Source organism: Crinia signifera, chromosome 1, assembly GCF_055691185.1.
Source record: "Crinia signifera chromosome 1, ASM5569118v1, whole genome shotgun sequence".
NCBI lineage: Eukaryota > Metazoa > Chordata > Amphibia > Anura > Myobatrachidae > Crinia > Crinia signifera.
Genome location: NC_139217.1, coordinates 455,210,422 through 455,234,933, shown reverse-complemented (window position 1 = coordinate 455,234,933; position 24,512 = coordinate 455,210,422). Strand labels below are relative to the sequence as shown.

General features: G+C 47.1%; 1 protein-coding gene and 1 long non-coding RNA gene across 3 annotated transcripts in view; one reads left to right on the top strand and one right to left on the bottom strand.

Moving 5' to 3' along the window:
• The window catches only part of MAPK4 (mitogen-activated protein kinase 4), a 116,931-nt gene extending 102,577 nt beyond the window's left edge, over positions 1–14,354 (bottom strand). For both annotated transcript variants that reach the window (XM_083155168.1, XM_083155162.1), the window contains exon 1: positions 14,117–14,354. The gene's annotated coding sequence lies outside the window, so the exon portion shown is untranslated. The remainder of the gene's footprint in view (positions 1–14,116) is intronic.
• A 4,090-nt stretch (positions 14,355–18,444) lies between these two features.
• Positions 18,445–19,956, top strand: LOC146032291 (uncharacterized). Its single transcript, XR_014457738.1, has 3 exons — positions 18,445–18,505; positions 19,518–19,630; positions 19,794–19,956. It is a non-coding gene; the product is annotated as an uncharacterized LOC146032291 (long non-coding RNA).
• Positions 19,957–24,512: the final 4,556 nt, after the last annotated feature.

Genomic DNA, 24,512 nt, shown 5'->3' with positions numbered 1-24,512 from the left:
ATAATAATAACAACGGCTATATAATAATGATGTATCTGATAATATGTCCCACTGAGAAATAGATGGATATTACAAGTCATAGAGGAGCTTCGGGACTATATAAAGCAGCAAGGGCCTAATTCTGGTTCCATCTGTCCCCCGCGTGTTCGCACGGAGGACCAATGGTAAACCTCTGCGCATGTGCATATTCTCATATGCACATGTGCAGGGCTTCTGTGCGTGCGCCTTCGCCGACTTGCACAGATGGCGTTGCACTCCCACGGGGGCGGACGGCGGTGGTGGTGGCAATGGGGCATGGGAATGTCTTCGTCCCGCTGCCCGCAAATATAAGTCAGTCTCCACCGACTTACACTTGCGAAGGCAGGTCAATTATTCTATGGACGGCGACCATCGAATTACTTCTCCTGCTGCGGGCACATGCGAGGGGGGTGTTTTCATAGCATTTTGCGAGGGGATAAGGCCGCGCGGGGGGGGGATTCGCTGGTACGGCGCCACAACTACTCGGCAACCTGCTCACTTCGCAGCTTACATAGCAGATTAGAGTCAGGCAGTGGTCGGAACTTGCTGGTTGTGGGCCCAGGTGCAAAAATACAATCCCCCCCCCCATCCACTCCAACCCAAATCCACAATATGCAACACAACAGTGGGTGACAAGGAGAGGCAGATGGTATCAGGGAGAGACAGGGCGAGATAGAGTATGACATGGAAAAACAATGGGTGGCAGGAAGAGGGTGACGGGCCAGCAATGGGACCCTTAGTCCTCAGGGGCCCCGTTGCACTGCACCTGATGCACCAATGGTAGTTTCGCCTCTGACTAGGTGTGTTTTACTGAAATCTGTGTCACTGCTGTAATAACCCCGGGACGTGGATCACTGAAAATGGATCTAAAGAAAAAAATCCTACCCAGGTATCGACCAGAGTTGTTGGACCCTGGAAGGGCTGGGTTAAGAGGCAGTGTAAATGGGTTGTCTGCATCATCTGACCTGGGTACCATTTATAGCATGGGGATTAGGTAAAAAAATTAAATGGATTCTGTGCTGTCACCGGGATGGGATGCAGTCTACATACAGGGTGCGGATGTTACGTTTTTTGGGTCTGATTCTGGTGGGCCGCCTGCATGTGATCCAGAATAGGCCCCGTTATCCCATCCCCATTTCATACAGGAAGGCAGTAATTGCTCCCTGCCTGTCTCTCCTGTGACAGGCCGCCTCCCGGACAGGCACCATAACCATTTTTATAAGTGAACCTCCAAGGCGCACATCTGTAGTAGCTGACCTTGTCAATCTCTTCTTCTCAGGGCTGTGGAGAGCAGTGTTGGACCCAGGCAAAGGAGGGAGAGGCTATATAGGAGGAGGCGTGGCCACATTCCTTCCCATGCTAGAAAGGGGGGCAGGTTTATAACCCTTGCGCAATGGCCAGATCCAGGGTTGGAGTGATTAATACAAAGATCCCTCCCAGCTTCCTGCTCTCCTGAACCGTAACTTCCACCACTGGGGAGTCGCTGACACTGTGTTGCCTACATACCCCTATCATGCCTCATAACCCAGCCTCCTGCTCTCATGCACCCTAACTCCCACCCAGTAGGAGGAGACAATGACTCAGGGCCACCGTCCTGTACTCCTGTACTGCCACGCTGGACCCTCACCCACAGGCAGAAGCTGCACAGTGTCTCCCACCCTCCTCTTTAGTCCCCCTTATGCCCACACACCCCTATCACTACCCAGCCTCCTGTTTTCCTGTGCCGTGACTGACTCAAAAACACCCTACTTTACTATTGCACACACACCTAAACAACACGCAACCCCCCCCACCCCCACAAATGTCACTGTACCCTCCACACTATCAATGTACAATTTACTCTGTAACCGCTTTTTAATTAAACAAAACAATATACACCCCCTTCCACATCATATGCTCTCTATTTATCACATTTCACCTATAACATAAGTTGCAATACAGGAATCTTACATACAATTCTAACCATATGTCTCACAATACAAACGTTCACAAATTAAGGGGGCGCAGCCCCTTACGAAGGTGTGAAGAGCGCCTGTAGGGCGCGATGAATCTCCTAGTACTTACATACTTAAACAAGGTATATTAGACAGTGAGACACCCCTGTACATCAGCCAAGCCTTTAGGGGAGATGTAGTAAGACGTAGAGAGAGAAAAAGTACCGACCAATCAGCACCTGTCATTTTTTAAATGCAGCCTGTAACATGGCAGTTAGAAGCTGATTGGCTGGTAATTTCTCGCTCTCCAATCTTTCACTCTCTATGGCTTAGTACATCTCGCCCTGAATCTGAACTGAGATTAGCACTAAAAATAGATTTTCTCTGAAGATGAATAAATACACGTGAAGGAAATGTTTTACCTAACAAATCCTTGTTATTAGAAGACCTTCGACTGGAAATGTCTAGTAAACAAGGGAAATACTGTAGATCCACACGAGGAAACGTCCCTAACCTTGTATATCCTTGCACACAGCAATTAAATCTCTTAGCAACAAATCTCATCTTAGAAGTTTTCACAACTGTTCATTAAACGGTGCTGAGACCGCACGGAAATCATCCGGCTCTGATGGCCGCGGCTGAGATACAGCTCAATGAAAGGTCAAACTGTCTGCCAATCTGAGGTGCGACCAATGCAAACTCAACGCAACTAGGCAGCCTAGGCTGAACAGCAAATTACTCAATTGGCCTGATTAAAGGTTGCAGGTGCCCTAGGCACACATTAAGCCATCTTTGCCATTGACATCGGTGACCGCCAATGTTTGACCTATCAATGGTCATCCAATTTCTTTCACTGATTGGCTGGTGGGCCAATCAAAACATGGGGGCAGGGCTTCATGGGTGTCAGGGGGAGGAACTATGCTCAGTGTCCTGGCCCCTTGGGGGGGGGGGGGAAAGAAAAAAAAGGTACTCTTTACTTAGAACGGCGCCCACGATTTTGATCGTGGGCATCGTTAGTAAAAAATCTCGGCCATCTCGGGCATTGAATGCACTAAAAAAATCGGGTGCGATGCGACCGACGAGATGCCCGCGATTTCCCATAGGGAACAATGTTAAATGTCTCAATTGACCCAATTTTCCTGTTCAATGCCTCAATTGACCCGATTTTTCCATAGGAAACAATGTTAAATGGGCCACAGAGGCCAAATAGGCACCCTGAAGTGTATAATAGCCACCCGAATTGTTAACGCCACCCCACGATCAACGTCAACCCGAAGCGTGGCGAGCGCAGCGAGCCCGCGAGGGGCGGCAGTACGCGTCCTACGACCTTTTCATACCCCCACTATCCACGTCGGCGTGGAGTTGAGAATAGAAAGTGTGGCGAGCGCAGCGAGCCACCGAGCCCGAAGCGTGGCGAGCGCAGCGAGCCCCGCGAGGGGACGCGGACAGCTGTGAAGCCCGCGAGGGGACGCGGATACCTGTGAAGGTATCCGCGTGCGCTCGCCACGCTTCGGGCTCGGTGGCTCGCTGCGCTCGCCACACTTTCTATTCTCAACTCCACGCCGACGTGGATAGTGGGGGTATAAAAAGGTCGTAGGACGCGTACCGCCACCCCTCGCGGGCTCGCTGCGCTCGCCACGCTTCGGGTTGGCGTTGATCGTGGGGTGGCGTTAACAATTCGGGTGGCCATTATACACTTCAGGGTGCCTATTTGGCCTCTGTGGCCCATTTAACATTGTTTCCTATGGAAAAATTGGGTCAATTGAGGCATTGAACAGGAAAATCGGGTCAATTGAGACATTTAACATTGTTCCCTATGGGAAATCTCGGGCATCTCGTCGGTCGCATCGCACCCGATTTTTTAGTGCATTCAATGCCCGAGATGGCCATGATGGGCGCCCTTCTAAGTAAAGAGTACCAAAAAAAAAGTATTTGTTTATGCTTGACATCGATGGAGGGAAACCATCTGGCAAAACTATTCTACATCGACCAGAAACCATCAATGATTTTGAATTATCAATGGTCGATGGCCATCTCTAATACATATGTAGCTCCCTTGTATCATACACTCAACAAAAGTTAGGTTGATTACTATAGGTCGACAGTCACTAAGTAGACACAAGAAATAAGTCGACAAAATAATTAGGTTGGCATGGAGATGGTCGACACGGGTTTCCATATAGAACCATATAGACCCACCCATGTCTTTACAGACAATTCCGGGGAATTAAATACAATTCAAAGTTTATCAATCTCCATTTTATCACTTTTTGAAGCAATGATACATCTGGCGCAAACTTTTCTGTGCATTAATAATGCGTCTCCTTTATTGCAAATACTGTATGCGGTAAAAGGACGCGCTAAAGTTTAATCTCGTTATCTGTGAGTAATCAGACCTGTCTGAGATCTGTGTTGGAGCCTAATAAGGACCACGAATATGCTAATGCATTATTGCAGAGGACAATCCTCCTGCTAAGAACAGGCAAACACCCAGCTGCTACTTCCAGCTAATAAGCAAAAATGCCCCAAACAAAACAATTTAGATGCATCTCTCCGTCCTGTCGGCTACAAGCGAGGAATATAAACTACCGTATATCAAAGCAGTGAGACAGAAGAAAATGAGGCCAGTGACAAGTGCCCTGAATATCCGAGTCATTCTAATATATTGCAGCTATAACAAGGGCGCTTTCTTACTGGGGTTATTTTTAGGAAAAGCGGAGAGAGTGCCATATTTCATGCCAGTCTGGGCAGCAGGGTACAGTGTTTTATACCAGCTTATGTCAGAAATGCCAAGTGCACTTGAGATTTCAAATGAAAAAAAAAAATAATAATAATAATGTGGGATGTAATTGTCTGTATATTTTCTCATATTCTGTATACATAGAACACTGCAGACTGTCACGTCCCTAGTTCCACATAGCAGATGCCATAAAATCTGGATTAAGGTGTGTGGGACCCCCTAGGCAATTGGTGGTCTCATTGTGCTAGTGACTAAAGGCCCCCATACACTAGGGCGACTTGTCCTTAGGACAAGTCGCCCCCGACTTCCCCCTGAGCTTCCCCGGCTGCTCCCCGGGGGGAGCTTGATTAGATTGGCACTTGATGTGCCATTTTTTACATGTGATAAATCGTCTCGATTTATCACATGTAATAAAACCGGGGAGCAGGGGGGGGGGGGCTACAGCGCAGTGCTGCCGGTGGGAGCAGGGGGGGCTGGGGACGCTGCGGGGGACACCGGCGGCATAGAGCCGGGCAGAGGGAGCCGGGAGCTGTCAGTGCTAGAAAAAAAAGCCTATACAATGAATGGGCAGCCTGTGATTGGCTGAGAGAGCGCTCAGCCAATCACAGACCGCCCATTCATTGTATGGGCTTTTTTTTTATTCAGTACTGACAGCTCCCGGCTCCCCCTGCCCGGCTCTATGCCGCCTGTGTCCCCCGCAGCGTCCCCAGCCCCCCCTGCTCCCTCCACCGCCACGCCGCCCCACTAGGTCCCAAGTCGGGTGGTCGGACGTGCAGCAGGTCCGACCACCCGACGCAGATCCGATGCGCACGGGATCGCGCATCGGATCTGAGGGGACATCCAAACTAGCCGATTTTGGTCCAATTTCGGCCAGATCCGACTGATCTGGCCGAAATCTGAACAAAATCGGCTAGTGTATGGGGGCCTTTTGGGCCAGATTCTCTAAGCTTCAAAAGTGATAAAATGGAGAGTGATAAACAACCAGCCAATCAGCTACTGCCTGATATTTTTCAAACACAGTCTGTGGCATAGCAGGTAGGAGCTGATTGGCTGGCTGTTTGTCACTCTCCATTTTATCACTTTTGAAGCTTAGAGAATCTGGCCCTAAAGGTGTACACAATGTCCGTGACGATGAGCGTTCTAACGCAGCACCAGCAACATTCTCCATTGGCCCTGCATACAGGACCAACAAGAGATACATTGCCAACAGGAGAACAGCATGGCCCCTGCTCCATTACATACTTTAAAGCAAAACCATAATTCCCATTACATATTTGACAAATAAGTGCCGCTTACCTACATGCTCATTGCTAGGGGTTTCTTGCTTGATGCCAGAGGCATCATACTCGATGCCAAGTGGGCTTCATGCTCATTGCCAAGGAGGAATGCATGCCTGTTACCAAGGGGGAGTTAAATGCTCATTGCCAAGGGGTAGTGAAATTGCTCGTTGCCAAGGGGACTGAAATTGCTCGTTGCCAAGGGGGACTGAATTTGCTCATTGCCAAGGGGAGGGTGAAATGCTACCATGGCCCGCTCTGACAGCAGGACAGAAAGAGTGGTGTGCTGCCCCGCTGTATAGTCAAAGCAAGTCCGTCTTATGCTATTTTTAACTCTCGCGATGGACCGTGAGCCAATAGGAGCTTGCGGACCCGCAGCCACCGATGCCGCTCATGATTGACTGCTGGACTGTGAGCTCCTATTGGCTTGCGGTCCAGCAGGAGAGTTGAAAATAGAGGCGATAGATGCAGAAGATCCACCTGTTCATCCATGGACTACCCAAAAAATTCACCCTACCTCCCAAGTGTCCTGTGGGACAGCCCCATTTTTGGGGGGGACTGTCCTGCAGGGGGGACCGCGTCACATTGTCATGGCCTGGCTCCTGCTGTAAAATGATGCAACAAGCCTCACCACCCAGCTGGGGGAGATGGTGCACCGATATGTTGTTGCAAACCTGGCTGAGCCCCACTCACATCACAAGAGAGCTTGGTGGAAGGTCACACCTGCGCTTCCAGGACATTTGGAAGACTCCCAGATTTTAAGGGAGGGAAGAAAAAAACACCTGCTACATTAGACCAGGAATTAGCCCTTCCCTTGCCAGCACCAGTAATGGACCAATACATTGATTTGAGTAACTTGCCATTTTTGTGAATCACTGTTCTAAGAGGTATGTATGGGATCAGTAGTTGGAAGGCATGCTTGTCCTTGTAGTGCAATTTGGAGTATCTTGGGGTGCCTCCAGGTGAGTAAGCTCTCAATTTAGAAGTCTAGATATGCTATTATTATGCATCAATACACAAATGTATAACCCACAGTGGGTAATCTATAAGAGACACTGTGAAGTGTCTGCTGGTTGCTTATTCAAATCTTTGCAAATATATGTAACTGAGATTTCCGCATTGCTACCAGTGGCGGATCCAGAGGGGGGGGGGGGGGACTGCCATTCCAAACAGACTCACTGGCAGTTGGTATTTCTTCCCTATTTGAATTTTGAACTGTGGACGCAAATCTCGATTACAGCTCTATTACAGTACAATGTGTTGTTTTTTTCTGCCTAGATTAGCACCTTCCTTGCAAGGCGTTTTTGTGCGTCATTAAGGGAGAGTAGGCGTGAGTACGGTATTATGACCAATCAGGCTATAGATGTGAACTGCCTACAGCTGTGTTGTCAATAGAAGGTATAGCTGGAAGCAATATTCCACTTGCATCTATTAATTATTAATGGGTTTTTGACACAGACATGAGTGCACCAGTGTGTAATAATTCGTTATCTCCTTATTCAATATGTGGGTGATTCAGAACAGGTGAACATTGTCAGACTGTTGACATTAGGATTAGACTGCAGGATGGGAGGGTTAGGTTGCGGATGGGAGGGTTAGGTTGTGGGGGGGGGGGGTTAGGTATCGGGGTACTTGTTTCCTAGCACGGCCACAAATCTTGGCCATCGGAGGTAATTTTAGTGGCCTGCGACGCGACCGACGCGATGCCCCCGATTTTTCCATTGAAAAAAAGTGAAAAATCGGGTCGGTCGCGTCGTGTGCGCCTAAAAATGCTTAATGGTCCACCCGCGATGGCCGCGATTTCCCCATAGGGAACAATGTTAAATGCCTCAATTTACCCGCGATGACCCCGATTTCCCATAGGAAACAATGTTAAATGGGTCAATTTACCCAAATCATCATAGGGAAGAATGGTAAATGGGCCAGAAAGCCCAAAAAACCCCCCTGACCAGTGAAATGTCCCCCCAAAAGTAGTTTACGCCACCCCGCGATGAACGTGAACCCGAAGCGTGGCGAGCGGCGGCGGTACGCGTCCTCCGACCTTTTCATACCCCTACTATCCACTAGGGCGTGGAGTGAGAATAGAATAGTGTGGCGAGCGCAGCGAGCCACCGAGCCCGAAGCGTGGCGAGGGGCCGCGGATACCTTCACAGGTAAACGCGTCCCTTCGCGGGCTTCACAGGTATCCGCGTTCGCTCGCCACGCTTCGGGCTCGGTGGCTCGCTGCGCTCGCCACACTATTCTATTCTCACTCCACGCCCTAGTGGATAGTAGGGGTATGAAAAGGTCGGAGGACGCGTACCGCCGCCGCTCGCCACGCTTCGGGTTTACGTTGATCACGTGGTGGCGTAAACTACTTTTGGGGGTAAATTGAGCCATTTCACATTGTTTCCTATGGGAAATCGTGGTCATCGCTGGTAAATTGAGGCATTTAACATTGTTCTCTATGGGGAAATCGCGGGCATCGCGTCTGGCCCATCGCACCCATTTTTTTGCGCATGCGATGCCCGCGATGGCCCCGATTTTACCCCCGATGACCGCGATTATGATCGTTGTGGCCGTGCTAGGAAACAAGTACCGGTATCGGCTATGGGGGATGCCGATATTATGACTTTGTCAACATTACGACCGATGACATATCATCATGCCACACCTGTTTTAAAACTAGGACAAACTTATCAGAATGCTTATTATCAGAATGCTCACAGCAGCACAGATTGTTTCAGCAGATGTATTCTGGGAGGAATGCGTGATTGTGTTTGTAAAGATATGGTAGCAATACCTCTTAGTGTGAGAATGAAAAAGGAAATCTGTGTAGAAGGGGTGTACACACGCGATATCGGCTGAGCCCCGTGTGATGAAGATGTAGTTAAGCCGTCAGAGAGCCACAGATGTATACACAGGCCCTTATTCTGGTTGACTCGCTTTTGCACGAATTCGCAAGGGGACCCATGTTTTGAGGATACGCATTTCTTTCGAGCGGGGGGGGGGGGGGCGGGGGGGCGGAGAGGTGCTTGAGGTGCTGGCCAGGGACATTAGCAAACGCATATGCCCAGCTTTTACATATGGTAATGCGGTCATGGGGGGGGGGGGGGGGGGAACAGCTGACATAACCGGATGTCAGCTGCCTGCCCATATCACTGCATTTCTTCGCTCATATTTGCGAGTGGTCTGGACCACCTGTACATATGCTTGTGCCTTTCTCATCATTTAATGGTCGGTGAACGTCGAAAGATGGGAGGTTCCCCCTGGCATGGGAATGGTTGTTTATGTAAAACATCCATTCGTGTGCCAGACGAACAAACCCGGCATGCGAATGGTTGGCACTGGCTAACCATTCGCAAGGCGTGGTTAGAGTGATTTGCTATATATATAATTGCACCCAAAATATTAGTAATAGTTATAACGTCCCTCAAAATAATGACAGTGCTTATAGTACCTAATATATATTTCACATACAGGTAATCATAAATGGTCCCAGACTGTATCATTTCAATGTTCCCCAATTTCTTGTTAACAATTTTAATGTACAATATAATTAAGTTATGGGATGTGTTAGTGGATTGGCGGCCATTAAAATGTCGACAAGAATGATGGAGGTATCTGGTACTTAGACAGTTACTAAGTCAACCACTAATGGTCAAGAGTGACTAGGTCAACATACTCTAGATCTGCAATGACAGAAGATCGACACAAGCCAAATGTCGACATTGACATTGTCGACACTGAAAGGATTAACACAATTTTTTCATATTTTTTTTTATGTTTAGACCGACTTGGTTCATACTTTACCATCCAAATGGGTATAGAGAGATTATAATAGTGTGCCGTGCATATGTCAACATAGACACCCAAAAAACCCGTGAAAACTTGTGTTGACATTTCCAGTGTCTACCATGTCAATGTCAACATTTTGCGTGTGTCGACTTTCTGTCAATGTCTAGATAGGGTATGCCGACCATTTATAGGTGTTGACCAAGTCACTATCCACCATTAGTGGTCGACCTAGTGACGACGGACTATACCATAACCATTATGGCGCCCCTGTGCGGGAGAGGTGTGTTCAAAGCTAAATCTAAATTGCAGTGTAGAAATAAAGCAGCCAGTATTTACCCTGCACAGAAACAAAATAACTCCCTCAAATCTAACTCTCTCTGCACATGTTACCTCTGCCCCACCTGCAGTGCAGCATGGTTTTGGCCAGTTATGTGCTTTTTTGCTTCACCATCAGGACCGGGGGCAATTCGAACCTGAGCGATCAGGTCTGAATCGCCCCAAATATTTGGCCACGTCCACAGGCACAGACCTCCTCTCCCGGAGTAGATGGAGACCTCTCTATTGGAGTTTGCCTCACTCTGAGCCATATAGTGTGAATATACTTAACTTCCTACACAGCGCCGGGGACCTTGCTAAACTGAGATCTGGCTGTTTAGCCACTCTCAGTTAGTAAGGAATCTTCTGTTTCTCACTCTGAGCCACGTACAGAATCCATCTATCGCCACGGTAACGGCTATATCCAGAAGTGACATTTCTATTAACACCAGCCTGAGAACTGTGACGGACACAAATAGGTGAGAAAGGAATCATAGATATCACAAACAGTATAAGAAGAGGAAAATAACAATATGTCAGCGACCACAGTGTTCTCGTCGGCAGCAGGGACACGATGTAACGGCGCGGTGAGATTATAAATGAAACGTTGGTTCGACGTGTAATAAATTAATAAGCTTTACACTTAATATATATATATATCTTGTGACATGTGATTATTTAAAGGGACATTAGATTCAGCCAGAAGTAGAGATCCAAGCAGAATATACCAGGTGCATTGGTAGAAATGGAACCCATGTCATCTGTGATGTGAGGCAGCCATGCAGCAACGCTGTCCAATGTTAAATAACTGCAACATGAATATATCTGCTCTAATGTGCAATAATAGATTTGGACATCAAAGTTCTATCTCTCTGGAGAGGCATCAAGCAGCATAATGAGTGGGGAAGTAGCATGGGGGACCAATCAGCTTCACCAGTGATGACACATATGGGGGGTTTGTTCTGGATGACTCGTTCGGATGTGAAATCGCACCCTTGTCAGTCAACCAAACCCCGCCTTGCGAATGGTGGCCGGTCGCCACCCATTCGCAAGGTGGATTAGCACGCAGGGCTTGCAAAAGGCTATTACACATTAACATCCATTTACACCCTTGTGGCATCCACGCCCATCATCCGATGGCAAATGCGTTCCCGTATGCTAATGGCCCAACCCCCCCCCCCCCCGCCCTCATGGATGGGTGCACACACAGAGCACATGCATGTGCGCTATAGCAAAACATCAGCCACAGCGAACCTGAATAAGGTCCATCTAGTGATAAGTTCCAATAACATTTACTGACTTCTCAGTCTTCTCCAGATATACTTCTAATGTAGCTATCGCTGTCCTGTTTTACCTAGGAGAGGTGCACCTAGTTGTTGAGCAGGCTGGGTGTATTTAGACAACTCCACTGTGTATTCCATAGGTGTCACAACCGACAAAAAACGTAGTGTTCTGCAACAGTGACACCTGCAGGTTTTATGGAGGTACTACACCCATCCAAATTAAATGTACTGCATAACGTTTGTTTAAAGCAGTTCAGGGCTATCTGCAAATACCAAATACTTACCTACTGTACTTTCTGTTTTATAGAATATGGAAAATATCTGATTATCCAAAATACATCTGCTCCCAAGCATTTTGCATATTGGAGACTGAAATTCCAGACCAGTTTAGCACCGGCAAATCCTGAGTGCAGAAAGGATACTGTAGCTCAAATGTTTAGGTAGACAATTGACAAACTACCGCCCCCCTCCATCCTAATGTGCAGTTTCTCTGCTGGGGTCACACTACTGTATTTTTATGGGTCTCCATCATTGCACCAATATGAGAAGTCAAAACAAATGAATCAGGGAGGTAATAGGGAGGATTGATTCAGGTCAATGGGGCAGAAGTATTAAGCCTTAACAAGAGATAAATGCCAGGGTGATTGGATAACCGTCATGTGTTGACTGTTGAACTAATAATCCACACTCCTCGGAGGTACGTTGTCTGATCCAGTGGATTGCACCAACATATTGGCCACAGTGTTGTACTCACTACTGCTCACTCCCGCAAGTTGTTTGCAGGGTCACCCCGTCACTGGGCATGTTGCGTGCCTAAAGGCTGGCAATGCCGAGAGGCAGGGTAATGTGAATGTGAACAATATATAGTACTATCGCGCCATCTATTGTTCAGTGTGTGCAGCACGGCTGATATATCGTTATATCGATCGTACTGTCGGAGTACACACACATCATTAAGTGTGTACTCGGCTTAAGACTTGGGGCCACATGAAAAGTGAAAAAGTGGAGAGTGATAAAGTATCCGCCAATCATCAGCCAACTGCCATGTTCCAGGCTGTGTTTGAAAATGTACAGGAGCTGATTGGTTGGTAGTTTATCACTCTCTAACTTTATCACTTTTTAAGCTTTGTACATCTGGCCCTCTAAGAGGAATAAAGTACCAGACAACCAGCTCTTAACTGTAATTTTTCAAACACAGCCTGTAACATGGCAGTTAGGGGCTCATTGGCTGCTACGTTCTCTCCAACCAAGGCTTAGTACATAGTTTGTAACAAGGTTACACCTGTATGTGATATATATACTGTATCTGTAACATACCTTGCAATGAGAGGAGACTATGTATTGCTTATGCTGCGTTCTCATTGCCACCCATGCAAAATCCCGTGTTTTTGTTCCCGTGTTTTTGGTGGGGCACAGAGCATCTCAGCTCTACAGACCCCATTCATACTGCACCTTAGACCTGGGAAATTCCTGTGTCTGCCGCGTTCACACTGCTTCCCCTGGTATGCCTGCCATCAAGTGTGTGGCATCTAAGAGCTGCTTTGATTGGATGTTTAAAAAGTATCTTTGATTGGCTGTTTGAAAAGCAGCTTTGAGCAATGCAATGAACTTGCTTTTTCGCATTTTGTGAGAAAAACCCGGGTCTAACCTGTTCACACTGCCACACACCCAGGTATTACCCAGGAATAACCCTGCAAAAAACCTGTGTGTAATTCCCGGGGCATAACACCCGGGAATTTCACAAAGACCCTTTCACACAGAGACGCGACACAGGAAATTACTGCTTGCCCTGGAAAATACCCGGGTTTTTGCGGCAGTGAGAACGGGGTATTACTAGTAAATTACTTTTTTAAATAAATGATATAATAATTAAGCAAACCAATATCTCCCCTACCCCCCATGGGATTATGTGTGAGCCTCAGTGTCTGTAATCAGAAGCTTTCAGTCATTGCACTATTAAGATGAAAGTAAAACCCTCACAATCCGTACGCTAGGAGACGGTGAATCAACTCACCCACAGATCTAATTAAAAGTGTGATTCACAAATAGAGATTTCCAGGAGCTGGGACAACAAAGGCATCAACAGCGAGATTCTGTGAATGAACTGGCAGAGGGACATCCAGCGGAGCGGAATACGCCACGGTGATAGATGGCACGTAATAAGTGTCAGCTATTAAACCCCAGGCCACTGGTGGCTCGCCAGCTGTCGTGGGACTACAGATCCCAGCCATGGGCCGGCACTGGTACTTGTAGTGCCACAACAGCTGGCTGCCAGCTCTGTTATTACACAATACATAGATGTCTGCTGCTGCTGCATGCAAGTAATACACTACACACCTAATACATTATATCTGATCCTAAATCAGCAAAAAGCGTCCTGTACACTTTCACCTGACGTGACCTGGATTACTGTATACTCCACAGTTACCGCAGAAGTCCAATGAATATATCACTTACTGTACATGGACTATACTGGATATCTGAGGAAGAATAAAGCAAGCACATTGGATGTGTCTTGTTATTGGCTCTTGTGTAGTAGATGGGGGGAAGGGGGTCAAGTTTGGTCTCTGCAGCCACAGTATTGGGCTATGACAGCTATTAATATAAATGCAGGAAATGTGTATTTCTGTATAACACAGTCCCCTGGTGAATGCCTCTGTATAAGTGTGCTGCAGGTGACTGCACTGTGCATGGAGATAAGGGTGTACAATCTCCTTTGTGTATCAGCAGCTAATTGCACAGGAGAGCAGAGCATCTTTACAATGCACTTACCATTATCCTCTCAGTGCCAATCCCAGCCCTAGGCAGCAGCCTCCTCCTCTGTCCTCTACCATTGCCAGGCTACTGCAGCAGCAGATGCATCCTGTCCCTCTCTCTCTCCTCCCAGCCCTGGTGTGGAAGTCAGCAGCGGGTCAGGTCCGGAGCCTGCACCCGGCTACACGCTCATGGCTCTCCCAGCCCAGGTAGCAGACTGGAGGCAGCAGCCTCCCTCCCAGCTGGTGCCTTTCCAGGGATGTCCACCAGGGGCCGCCCACCGCCTGACGTCACAGCCAGCTGTCAATCAAAGGGGGGCACCTGCTGGGATCCAGCTGCGGGAATGTGCTTGTCACCTGGCAGAGTGGTGACAGACAGACTCGCCCCAATACCCTAAATCACTTCACCTGAGAAGTAGCTGGTGGGGGGATAAGCATTCTTAGCAATGGATTTGTTTAAATTATTATTATTATTATTATTATTATTATTAGTATTACTATTAATATCATTATTATTACATTCTTTTTATTATTAGAATGATGATGATTATTGCCCCTATGTACAGTATGAGGGGCGTGATTTAATATAACAAAAGTTAGACCCCAAATTGTTGACAGGCAAAGGTCTACAGGGTTAAAAGTTCACCATGGAAAAGGTCAACACAAAGACAACAAGGGCAAATGGTTGACAAAAAAAATGGTCGACACCCAAAAAACATTTTTAAAATTATTTTATTTTTTTATTCATTTTTTTAAATTTGTTTGGTATCAAATGTCGCCGTATATGAGCCAAATTAGAGGTCGACAGGAATGTGGTTAATAAATGATGAAAAAGTTGAAAAACATAAAAAGAAAACTTGTCAGTCGTTCCATCCTGTTGTCCTTTTGACCCTGTCGACATTTTTCAATATCGACCATTTGGGTTTGACCTATTTACTGTTTATCTTTTACTGCAGTATATTGTTCTGTCAATGGGGGAGATTCTCTAAGAATCTCCGCCCCCCTTCGCCGCCCATCGCATACTTAATTATCGCATATGTTGTAACATATGCGATAATTAAGGCAAAGGACAGCTCTTGCGTTAAGAGCTGTCCAGCAGGTCCCGGCGGCTCCCCCCTCCCTCCCACACCCGGCGCTGCTGCTGCTGCGCCGGGCTCTCCTCCTCCCTGCACCCGGGAGAGGATCAGTGCAGGGAGGAGGTCACAGGTCCGGGCAGCACTGCGCTGTGCTGCCCGGACACAGGTGAGGGGGGAGGGGGCGATGCGGGGCGGTGGGGGGTCGGCGCCGGGTGGCGGAGGGTTGCGATAGAAGCCCATTGGCTTCTATGGGGCATCGCCAGATTTTTCTGGCGATGCCCCCCGCCGCGGTAACCCGGCGGGGGATGCTTACAGCATCCCAAAATGCGGTAAAAACCCCGATAACTGGGTTTTTACCGCATTTTCAGTTTAGAGAATCCCGCCCAATGTCCGTTTTTGTTGTTCTGTGACAATTTCTGGACATTAATGTGTTTTCATTAAAAAAAAAAAAATGTCAATAAAAAAATAAAATAAATGTGAACAAGTGCTGGAAGACCAAGGCCACACAATCTGTGCCAGATATACATGAAAATATAGAGATTGCCTGTTTGGTTGTGGCACTTTCCCATTCATGAGGCTTTGAGGCAGATGCACTAAGCTTCAAAAGTGATAAAATGGAGAGTGATAAAAAAACAAACAACCAATCAGCTCCTGCCTGACATTTTTCAAACACAGCCTGTGACATGGTAGGTAGGAGCTGATTGGCTGGCTGTTTATTACTCTCCATTTTATTACTTTTAAAGCTTAGTGCATCTGGCCGTGTGTGTGTGTGTGTGTGTGTGTGTGTGTGTATAATATATATATATATATATATATATATATACACACAAAAAATATATATACCCTGCGCAAAACCAATTCCTTAAGAGAATTCCTCACAGATAGATTCAATAATCGTCAATATGTGCAGTCTCTTTCAAGGATCTTTACCACGGATCCAGTAGAAAACTTGTAGAGAAAAGAGGGGGTAGAAAGAAACGCACTAATGAGCAAAGTTGAAGTATAAAATTGACACAAATATAAATGCTCACATACAATGAGGTAAAAACAATTCAGCTTGCCAGATCACAGTAACACATCAGATGAAACACTGCATGGCCCATGCAGGAGGAATACGCCGCTTAACCGCCGCTGCAGACGGGGATATTACGCTCTCTTCCCCGGACAGGAGCACTTGCTGATTTCTCTGGTGGATCAAGGGACGAGACTACGTCAGACCAGTGAAGCCACCTCCAACGCATTTCGTCACACGAGAAGACTTCGTCAGGGGGTGTGGTTATCTCAGAACATGTATATATACCCGCACAGATTTAACTCACAGGTGTATTCAAGCAGTCATTAATTGACCATACTACAATAGGTATACACAGAACAGACTGTCCTGCATGCTGATACTGGATGATACAAAATTCAAAACAACGGGTGACATTTATTATAGATCGTTGTTGGGTTTTTGGCGATTTATATCGCAAAAACGGCCGTTTTTTTTTTTTCCCCAAATCGACTACTTAATGGGTGCCGATTTGCGGCATAAATCGCACTTTTTGTCGCTAATTCGCACTTTCTGAAGTGACGATTTACAACATCGCATCCAGATGTTTTCCCATTGAAAAAGATACAAATCGCTAATTTAGTGTCTGCCGCATTTGGAAATCGACAGCAAAGTGCGATTTCTGCCCAAAAAAAAAACAGACCAAGTCCAGGGTGGCGGTTTGCAAAAAATCGCCACCGTTTGAGCGTAGAAACGGAGAAATCTCTCACAGGTGACCCACATACCACTTACTAACTCCACTACATATACCCCCACATGATTATGGACACCTGTGAGGCTGTTTGAGATGGACATTTTGCACAGTGGACTGGAGCTGCTAGTGTGTGAGCTGGCCCGTTTGGAGGAGCTACGCAGGAGGGATGCTGCTGCTGCCCACCAGATCCAGGTACCCCGACCACTCTGTGCTTCTCGTCGGTACCGTGCCAGGGTGTACCTGGACTCCCTCTCTGATCAACAGGTGGTGGACATGTTTAGGAAGAACCGACAGAACCTGTTGAACTTATATGAGCAGGTGAGAGATGATTTGGACCCTTGTGGGGGGGCCAACTATGCAGTGTCTGGGCTTCAGAAATTAATGTGTGCCCTCCACTTGTTTGCCACAGGCTCCACTCAGTCTGTGAGCTCATGGGCCTTGGGGGTGTCACAAGCCACTTTCTCTAAACATTTTTCTCAAGTGTTAAATGCATTAAAGAAGCTGTGGCGCACATATATCACATTCCCACGTTGTGAGTCCGAGTGGCAGGACCTGAAGGTGGCATTCTATCGGCTCTCAGCATTTCCAAATGTGCTGGGAGCCATAGACTGCACCCACATTGGGATTCGGGCCCCGCACGTGAGGGAGCATGTCTATGTGAATCGCAGGGGCAGACATTCCCTCAATGTGCAGGTGGTCTGCGATGCCAACCTCAGAATTCTCAGTGTGGTTGCAGGCTATCCCGGGAACTGCCATGATGCCTCTATCCTGCGGCACTCAGCTCTCTGGGACCGTTTCCACAACCACACCATGCCAGAGGGCTGGCTACTTGGTAAGTCACTTACCACTGTTTACATGCTGTTTGCTTACCTATGTCTTTCCCTTTACCATCCATGTGTGGAACCTTCTAATCAAGAGTCATTTCTGTTGTAATTGTTTATACCAGCCCAAACAATGTAGTATAGGCTGCTACTATTCTGTACCAATTACCCACATGATATGTGACCACACAAATCCCTTTACATGTTAGGTGACTCAGGATATGGGTGTCATTCATGGCTCATGACACCTCTGCGGAACCCACAAAGCCCTGCACAGCACCGCTACAATGCTGCACATATTGCTACCCGCAATGTAGTGAAACGCACCTTTGGGGTGCTGAAAAGCCGATTTCGGTGTTTGGACAGGTCAGCAGGTACACTGCTATACCACCCTGCCAAAGTGGTTTTGGTTGTCCAGGTTTGCTGCATGCTGCATAACATAGCTTTGGGTCAACCAAATTATGTCGATGTGGCCCCTGCAGCAGTCGTGCAGGAAGCTCAAACTACTGATGTTGTAGTGCGAAGTACACGGAGGGGGGATGTGGTTCGTAGACGAATGATCCTGCAGCATTTCACAGGTAATTTGTGTGTGTACAATGAATAGTAATGGGGAACCTGTAACACACATACATTGTTAACATTACACTTTTCCGTGTCCATGTTAATTGCCCAGAAGCAGACCAACAATAATGGCCAACACCTTAAAGCTACCCCACCACAGCATACTTTATGGCTGGCAACATGATAACACCTATAACAATGTCAAGTAAGTACTGTAGTTTTCAGTGTGTGCAAATGTTGGCAACTACAAATTAACATAGGCTTAATGGATGGAGGTGACATGGATCATTGATCTCAGGTGCTTGATATGGTGCAAAAAAAGTGGTGGCTACATACAGTATGCATTTCCCAATGCTTATCCCCTTCAAATGTGACTATTTCCTTAAAATCCCATTACTAATAAGCACACCCAACCCAAAGTCCCATGGCTGCTAAAAAGTCACTAGTTGACAATACATAATAGAACAGTGTGGGTAATCATTTGTAAAAAATGACAACAAGTTTGCTGGATGCAAATAATTTTTACTTGCAGAAACATTTGGCCATAGGCCATACCATATGAAACATATGCAGTAAGAATCACTGCAACAGTGAATGCAAAAAGGAATAAACATGATACACATGTAAATGCAAAGAAGATTATTTATGTTTAAATACTGCCCCGGGTATTAGCACCCTTACCAGTAGTGCCACCACCACCCCTAGTACGGACACTACGCCGTGGGGGACCCACTCATGGGTGTGGAGGAGACACTACTGCTTTGGGTAGATGTGGTTTGGTGCTGACCTAACAAAGTACTAGCACTGAGGCTGATTTGCGTTTGTAGGGACATCAACGCAGTTGTTTGGCCATTAATTGCTTGGGTCTGTTCAACCATGTTGGTATTTAGACCTCTAGTTTGACCCTGAATGGCCAATTTCTGCTAAGCGTGTGTCTAATGTAGAGACAAGACGAATGTGTGTCCCTACATTAGCCCGCACACTTTGCGAAATTCTTCGCATTTGCAGAGCTATGTTCCGCACATACCCCTTCACCGTTTCTAGTTGGGTGGTCTGCACCTCCATAAAAGCGAGTTGTTTCCCCTTAAAAATATGGATGGATTGCGCCAACTCCTCCGCACTAGTGGGGGTGTTGGTGGCTGCACTGATTGGGGGCTGCTGCCTATGTGACTGCATATAGGGGGCTTCATTGACTGGGTGTGCTTGGTTTTGTGCAGGCTCCAACGATGTCACCGTCTCCAGTATGATTTCACTCATGTCGTCGATATTTTGCATGGGATCCGTTGGTTCAGGCATCGGTTGTGAAGGACCTACACATGAGAAAAGAGTGGTAAGTATGCTATGCAGATTGGTGTATGGTGGGTCATGTTACCTTAGTTGGAATGGTTAGGTGTTGCTCATGCATTATGCATTGGCACAGGCTACTGTGGTGGGGACAGCCATGTGTGAAATGTGCAATGTGTGTGTGTAACACTTTGAAATCTCACCTGCAGACTGGACAGTGTCACCAATCGGATGTGGCTGATGTTGGTCAACAGCAGACTGGGACTCCAGAGCTGGAGCTGTTTGAAAGAAGAAGACATTTTCTATTATTATCATTTGCACCTAACTGGCATTTTTCGCATGATGCAGTTAAAAACTTTTCCTTAATCAAACTTTTGGACCCTGATATGATTACATAAGGAATTTGAAGACTTTGAACTGAAGTGGTTATTTGAGTATTATGCCTGTGAACAATATTTTGCATCCACTTGCAAATAACAGGAAAGACCAGCAGATTACACATGTAAAAGTGACTGTAAAGTGCTTTCTCAACTACCCAGAGGATTGATAAGGATTAACAATCAAGTACACTGCAGGCCTACAGTGTTTAGGACAGCACACATTAATAGGATCTGTGGAACTACATAACCCAGCAACATGCAGAGTCCATTATTTAGCAATGCAAGGCAGCAAAATGTGATTTTGCTGGGAGATGTAGTTCCACACACAGCAATCTTTTGGACACATAAAGCATAGCAGCATAATAGCATGCGCACATGACATTGCAAAATATTATATTGACATGTGTGGACACTTACCAGTTGGCGGTGGAGTGGGGGGCCTGTCTGTGTCGGCAATGTGGATGCCGGGAAGCACCTCCGGTGAGATGATTCGGCATAGCAACCTCTCATATGCCTTAAAGCGGACCTCCTGCCTAGGGCCACCTCCTGTGCGACAGGCCTCTTTCTTCTCCAGGGCAAGCTTGGCTTTGAGGAGGCGCTTGATGTCATTGTAACGCTTTTTGACGTTGCGCACACTCCTCTTGTGTGCGCTTACTGCATTTACCGCAGAGGTTATACTGTCCCTTATCCCCTTCTTCCTTGCCACACTTGTGCGATGATGGTGAGGACCAAGTAGGCGGTCATACAGGGGCAGGAGTGCACGTACCAGGGCCATATTCTCCTCATATGAGAACCTGACTTTCCTCCCACTAGCTGTACGAGCTGCATCATCCTCCTCCACATTTCCAGGCTCACCCTCTTCCTCCTCCTCCTCCTCCTCCTGTCCTGGTTCTTCACCCAGCACCTCCAATTCAGCTTCCTCTGCCTCCTGCACAGGCCAGTCCACCTCCGAGAAATCCCCCTCTTGCAGCTCCTCCTCTGTGTGCCTGGCACTCTGTTCCTCCTGTGAGGACACCTGGCTTGTGCCTGCTTCCTCCTCATCCTCCATAGCCACCTGCTCAGCTTCCACCATGTGGCCTCTCCCTGGCGCAGCTCTTGCTGGGAGCATGCTGGCTCTCCCTGTCCTGCCTCTGCCAGTGCTGGCTCTCACTCCCCTACCTCTCCCAGTGGTTGGGGTGTTTGGGCCCAAGCTGGCTGTCCCTCTGTCTTCTCTGCACCTTACAAAACCTCCTCTCCTCTCCTCTCCATCTCAAACGCCTTACTCCCTTTCAAAGGGTAAAATGGCGTCTGCGCCCCTTTATATAGGGTGTGTGATGCTTATTGCAAGGGACTAAGGTGGGCCAAAGGGTTAGCATGTTGTATGGGCTGTTCAGGTGTATTGGTGTAAATCGCACTCCGGTTGGACGCTAATACGCACATGACCGAACCCGGAAATCGCACTTTTATGGCATATTACATCGACTCAATTCGCACCTTATCGCCGTCTATCGCCATGTATCGCACTTTTCGGGCGGCTTTGCGCCAGCCATTCAATACGCGATTTCTGGGGAAAAATGCGATATAAAAAAATGGCGATAAACGGCGATTTGAGTTTAAATCGCATTTTGTCAAAAACGGTAAACCCAATAAATCTCGCCCAACATGTTTATTAAAAGAAAAATATATCTATACATATAATACATAGCAACAATACATATACAAAATTGACTGAGCAAATCAACATAAGAGCAAAAAAAACCTCATAATGTAATATGAAAGAGGGAAATTGAGACCACCTCTGCAACCTCACATGTGCCCAACATCCCCTATTGTACCAGCGGACAGAGCCCAGCTCGACATCATCCGCCGGACCAAAGGACGCCCGCCACACAGTGATTCACTGATTCTATATATAGATCTCTCTCTCGTTCTCTATATATATATATATATATATATATATATATATATATATATATATATATATATATATATATTCAGGCTTGCCTACTCTCCCGTAATGGCCAGAAGGCTCCCCAAAATTGGGTCCTCCTCCCGGCAACCCAGGAAGGTGGGCAAGTCTCCCCCTTGCTTGCCAGAGCCCCCGCACCCTCTCCCCCGCTGATTCAAATACCACAGGGGGTGGGGCTAAAATGAAGCGGTAGCGGCATTTCCCGTCATTTAAGCCCCAACCCCCCTCCGCAGCAGCACTTCGGGGGGGCGGGGCCTGATGTAGACTTCATCAAGCCCAACCCCCGAATACTGCAAATCCCACAATTCGTGGGTCTTTGATGAGACGGCAGGATTAAATGATGCAATTCGCATCTTTAGCCCCCCCGCCCCCCGAAAAAAGCTGTGAATCGCAGGAAATTAACGGTGCTGTGGGGGATGCAGGGAGGGGGGGACCGGCATTGTCGCCTACCTTTCTGGGGGGCCGGGGGAGGGGGAGCCTTCCGGCCATTTCGGGAGGGTAGGCAACCCTGATATAATTCCAGTCTCAGAAGTATGGTTTATAAAGCTGACTTTGCAGAATTGCCACAACTATGGTCCGACTAATAACTTTGTATAGCATATATGGCATCCGTATGCTCTTCCAGCTTTATTGCACAGTGATTGGTGTATTGATCCTTAATATTTATGCCATAATTCCTGCCCATCTGCTCTGATTTAATGTACAGAAAGGAAAGAAACTGAGAGAAGAATGACGGCAGTATGTTATTAAGCCTCTGAGCTGACACATTTTCCTCCCGTGATTCATATTTAATTCAGATGTGAAATATTCCTCGAGCTCTCCAGGGCACCTTAATAAAAGAAATAAAAACTTTGTAAAAGTACAAAATAAAACATGTTGGGTAGAGGGGAAAAGGAAAGTACAAAAACAAATGGAAATTAGTCCCAAGGCGCAATCTCTTTTCTTCAGCCGGATCCAAAAGAAGGGGTCACCGCTGAACCCCGTGTAGGTACAATTTCTGTTGGGAGAAATGGATCAAGGGCGATGAGAAGTTGTCAACACATCCACGTGGTATATAAAACAATAAAACACGAATCAATAAATATCCTGATATTGAAACTGTTAAGATATAAACTGAGGGAAGGGTAACTATAAGCGTACCCGCACTCACGGAAAAGTTACGAGAATGGTGCACATAAAGGATTCTTTAGACCTGAAAGGGGTTCACCATAGGTGCGATTTCCAAAGTCAAGTATAGGATGCGTACCGTACTCACAGGTTAATGTGTTAATACAGTCGTATCAAGGTATCTTTAATAGAGGTCCGTTTGTCACTGAAAGACTCCTCTCACCAATTGTAAATATAAAATGGAAAGACAGAGGTTTTGCTTTCAAAAATGGTGACAATGTTTTTATTTAAAAAAAGATACAAATAACTGGGAACACCAGATGGAATGGTACGGTACCTTGTGACTGGGGTATTGGCCTTATACCCCAATCGCTGTCCTTACACACAAGCAGTGATTCCCAGGATTAAATGCAGCAAGCTCCTCTCCTGCCAACGTGTTTCAACGGGATAACCTGTCTTTTTCAAGGGGAAAAGGAAAGTAATCTATCAATTCAATGCTAATTAATCTAGTTCTTGTATAAAAAATGATTCCTTCAGCAGCAACTTTATTGGTGAATCTCAGTCATTCTGGAGTTTGCCCCCTGCAGAGAACATGCCATACCATATAGGCATTCATCCTAAAGCTGGCCATACACTTGTGCCACTTCTCCCCATGGAGAGGTTTATTGCAACCACCTTCGTGAGCCACCGGGGGGCCTTCACGGGTAGCAGGATCATGTGATAACTCATGTGTGGTTCTTTCGCATACAATATATCCAGGGCCGGTGCAAGTCACGTCAGTGCCCCCAGGTGACCCCACACACACACACACACCTGCCCCCACTGTGTCGGTTGATGCAGCCACCCCTGACCCGTCCATGGGGGGGTGCAGGTGCTGCTCTACTGGCTCCCCAGGGGGGTGGCTGCCGCTGCCTTGCCCTCCAGTGGCTGGCGCCCACATGCAAATGCCTAAAGCTTCCTAGTGGTGGCACCTGAATATATCGCATGCAGTCCCAGCCAAGCCTGCCCGGCTCGGATACAATCCAACAAATTGCTTCTACAGCTTGTGCGACTCGAAGGCCCATATACACTTATGCGTCGATTTCACCTGATTCCGATGGATTGGTCCAAGAAATCAGGTGTATCTCTTCCACATATTGACACCAAGGTTCACTCTGGTCCAGAGATGGACCTCTCCTAGGCCTGGATCGATCCTGTGTCAATAGAATGTGCTTCTAGTCTTGCGTCTTTCTTCAAAGCCTCTCCTTACTTATGTAGGTTCAATGGCTTGTTTCTCCCAAGCAGGGCCGGTGCAAAGATTTTTGACACCATAGGCAAAACTTCTCCTCCCCACGAGGCTGTGAGTATGACTGAGGGCATGATAAAAAATGGCACCATGGCCTTCGGAACGCATTGTCCATATTTTGAGTTTGGGGGAGGCCATCAATTCCCTTTCTGACACAAGGCACCAAAATGTCTATTTACAGCACTGTTCCTTCCCTACAGGTGCCCAT